Source organism: Apus apus, chromosome 26 (assembly GCF_020740795.1).
Source record: "Apus apus isolate bApuApu2 chromosome 26, bApuApu2.pri.cur, whole genome shotgun sequence".
Lineage (NCBI taxonomy): Eukaryota > Metazoa > Chordata > Aves > Apodiformes > Apodidae > Apus > Apus apus.
In genome coordinates, this window is record NC_067307.1 from 5,098,400 (window position 1) to 5,102,822 (window position 4,423).

The following is a 4,423-nucleotide window of genomic DNA, read 5'->3' on the forward strand; positions in this document are numbered from 1 at the left end:
AACTCCAGCAATTCTGCGATTCCCATCCAAATCCTGCCCTGGTGCCCTGCTGGCTCCCAGGGCCACCCACAGCTCCTGCTTGCCCTGGATGAGCCACTGTGGGGTGAAGCACAGCACTGGGCTGGGCACCCCTGGACACATCTGCCCTTGCTGGGGAACCACCACCCCTGCAGCATGCTGAGGATGTGGAAGCAAGAGCTCACACCAGACTCATCTTGAGATTCTTTTTCTTCTACCAGACATGAACGACTCCTTCCCTTGTCCTCTGGGTGTCCTGGTCCTACCTGTGCCATCCCTCACCCTCCTGCTTGTGGAGGGACTTGGTGCAAAGGAACAAATCCCTTCCCAGATCAGGTCCTTCTTACCAGTGGACAGGATTGGGGATTTGGGATGGGGCAGTGGTGCCCTTCCAAAGGGATGGCTCAGGAGTGGCTCAGTGCAGGAAAGAGGGGAGCCCAGAAGCCCAAACACATCACAACTTGCCCAGGAAAAGTTGGTTGGTTTTTATTTCTCTTTTTATTTATCACTGACTAGGAGCAGCAATCGTGGCAAAGGGGAGCTGAGAAGTACAACACCACACGCAGGAAAACGGTATGAAAAGTACAAAAATAAGGAAGCCTATATATAATATAATTGCAGTCAATTACTGAAAATAAATATTGTAAACACGAAGTAACAACATCAGGTGAATCTACAGTCACTCATTTCTGCTAGCAGCTGAACAGTCTTTGGCTTTATTAACTCCCCCTGCCCCTCACGGAGCCAACACCCCCATGAAGATGCATTTTCTTTGCTTCCCAAGGTGTCAGGGATATCCCAAGGTAAAGAATTTGACCCTTTCTTACTCCAGATTACCCTGTGACCAGGAATCTCCTCCAGTGACCGCTTTTCTACCCGAGCAAGCAAAATAATCTGTGAAAATGAAGGTATTTTCTTCTCTTACCTGCTGGGAGGAGGTGGTGAGGTTGGGGGATCAAGACTCCCCCTATTCTAGTTTATTTTGTTGCTGTCTCCTATCTCACTGCCCATTGCATGGGGACTTGTGGGTTTTGTCACTGTTTTACACCTGTCCCCTCCCACGCCCTGGACCTTTTCACCCTCTTATCTATCAGATAACCTGGGCACCTTTGGATTGCCTGATAAGGGACAGTGTAGCACAGAGGCACCAAGCTTTCTCTGGTCAAAATCCCTCTGAGCTGATTCCAGGCCAGAGATCTGTGCCTCTCAGATGCTCCTCAAATCTCAGGTGACTGACTATGATGCTTCTCCCTTCACTCCAAGAAGGGAAGGGGCAAATTCCTCTTACAAGGCTCGATAATTTGCTACTTGTATAGATACATATACACACATTTATTTAATTTCTTAAAAAATATAGTAGTAACAATAAAATCTGTCCAAAGTAGCAACAAGGAGAGGTTTGCCAGGAAGGAAGGGTCAGTGTCTCCAGCGTAGCCGTTGACACAGTGGAAGACCCTGTTCTCCTGCTGCCTGTGTGGCCAGAGAACATGCCAGCACAACACCAGGAGTGCAAAGAAAATGCATCCTAATGGGAATAACCTAGCAAAACAAAAGCCATCCTAAATCCACAAAGCAGCACTTCTTACTGGGGGAGAAGAGGCAGCCTGGGCAAGCCAAGTTGCTCAGTCTGTCCATCTCTCCCTACATAGAATAATTTGATCTTCCCTTCATATCAATAATTACAATTTAATCTTCCCTTCTTCATTTTAAACACATTCACATAACATCCCATGGCACCACTGTGCTGTGAGGTTCCAGTCCCACTGAAGTTACAATCAGACTGTCCAGCAAACATCTCTGGTGCTCACCCCCTTTGAGACAACAAGGAGCACAAACTTCTCCAAGTGTTCCGTAAAACCCTTTCTTAGGCCCAGGGGCACCTGCAGACACAGGTTAACACGGGTGTCTTGTAATGCTTCAAGTATTGCTTTTGAACCAGGAACATATCTCAGACCCTTCTGAGCCAAAGCAAAGGGGAAGCAGAAGCTGTCTGGCATTCTGGGAGCCTCGTGGATATCCAGGTGGGTTATCCACCTGAGCCAGCCCAGCCAAAAACCCTCCCTGACTTCACAAAGTTGAGATCCATATCCTCCAGCTGCAGGATGTGTCTCCCTCACTTGGCCAGGCCTGCAGAGCTGCTGCTGACACCCCCCAGACCTGGTGCTGAGGGATGGACCAGAAGCAGCTCCAGCTCACTTGGTTCCTTTGTTCCAGGAGAGGAGACAGTGCTCAGCAACTCTCCACTACGCTGCGAGCTCAGGGCTCCTCCTCCCTGCTGCTGCCAAGTTACAGCCCAGCCTTTGCTGCAAAGAAAGGCAAGGGGAGCAAGGTTATCCTGCTCCACCCGTCCTTGCTAACCAGGTACTTAACTACCCATGTTTCCTTCTCACCCTTTTAGTCGCCCACTCCAACAACTTCCTGAACTGGAGCCTGAATCACCTACAAAACCAGGGCTGCCCCATAGTCCCAATCTTTCCCACTCTCCCTCCCCAGAACTACAGGTGTAGGAAATGCAGCTCACTAACTGATGAGGACACTAGGTATTTCCAAAGGGGTACAGCTGGATAAGAGCTTAAAAATGCAGCCACTGATGTGACCTTCTGCAACGTGCAGCAGGTAAGAAGGTTCCTGCTGCCATTTTTCAGTAGGCAAAAAATGTTGGTCTCAGGAAAGAATCACACACAACTGCTGGGTACCATGTGAGAGGATTTCTGTATCACCTTCCAGAAATTTATTTCACATTTTCTGACACTTCCACTAAACTTGGTTTCTTACATTGTTTCTATACACGGATTTTATTTGTTATCATTGTCTTGAGGCTTATATATATATATATTAAAAAAAAAAAAAGGCTTTCAAAATGCCCAAAGATTAATTTTGCTTTAAAATTGTGCTACTGAACTTGACCCCCCAACGTAGAAGAGAGACTTTTGGTAATGAGGTTACCCCAAGCAGTATAAAAATATACATAAAAATAGACAAAAACTCTATCCTCCAAACTGAAGGTCTGTTGGTGGGAATTATTAATTATTATTAATTTTTTTGTACATCACTGAAATTTCAGAGCCCTGGGTCATTTCAGCCCATGGTGCAATAGCAGGGGAACAAAATAAACTCCAGGTTAAAACCAGCCAGATTCTGAAAGCTTCACTGCAGGGCCCTGCTGCTCCCCGTGCATCACATCCCTGGCTTTCTGGTGTCCCTTTTGTTCTGGTGATCAATTCAGAATGCCCAAACCTCTTGTGAAACTCTTCTCAGGAATTTGGGTCTCTTTCTCCAGTCTAACCCCCAGGAGAATTTTAAATTAAAAAAAATAACACAAGGGGAAAAAAAAAAAAAAGAAAAGAGAAGTACTTTGTACCGTTCTTAAATGCCATTAAAAGGTGAAGTCAAAACTAAAGCAATATAACCCCCCCCAAGACTATGTACATAAAAAGACTTAAGATCTCTTGAAACATAAATATACAGTGTATAAATCTGAGTGTCACCTAAAAGGCTGAAGACACACAACTATTTCACAGACAAAAAGCAAACCAAACTCACCGCGCCACGTGCAGACACGAGGCCCACACCGTTTGGGGATGGGGGTGTTCGCAGGGGGGGGACCCACCCATCGTGGTGGTGGCTCCTTGTATCCACACACGCACCAGGGAAGGGTGCTAGTGGTTTTGGGGGTGTAACACAACCCTAGGTATGTGTCACATCACTATGCTCTACTTAGGGCTGCGCGTGAGAGGTCGGGAAATGGGATTAGACCCTGAGTCCCCAATTATTTCCAGGCACGTGCTCTGCTGGAGCTGCTAAAGGAGAAACCTCTAACCTCCAGCAGGTTCTTTGATTATTGCTCACCAACAGAGATACTTGGTATCTCTCAGTGCAGACTCGGGACAGGCTGTTGGAATTCTGCACCCTGTGCTTTAAGAGTTACCATGACTTTCATGGAAATAATACAGCCTTGATCAGGGTAAAAGACTAATGGAGGTCTTTAGCCCAATCTTCAAGAGGTTTGCTTTCTACAGCACGGACACGCTACGACTCCAACACACATAAATAGATACCAGTTACTGTAAAGTGACAATGCAGTGTGTTAATTATTCTAGCATTATCGTTGCTGCTGTTAGGGGAAGGTGTGAGAGTGGTTAAGGGATGTGGGGAGGAGAGCTGGTGTTTGAGGGAGGCTGCGAGCCAAACAGGTCCAGCTCTAACTGGAAGTGCAGGTAGACCAGCCAAAAAGACACTTTTAGCTTTACTTGAGACGTGGTTTTATGGCATGCAACAAAGCTCCTAAGACAACTCTTGACACAAAGCGCGACAGCGACTCGTCCCACTGGTGGTATCTCAAGAGAACAAGTAAAGCTAAGAGTCTGCTTGCAAGGGGAGGCCACGGGGGTGTGTGTGTGTGTGT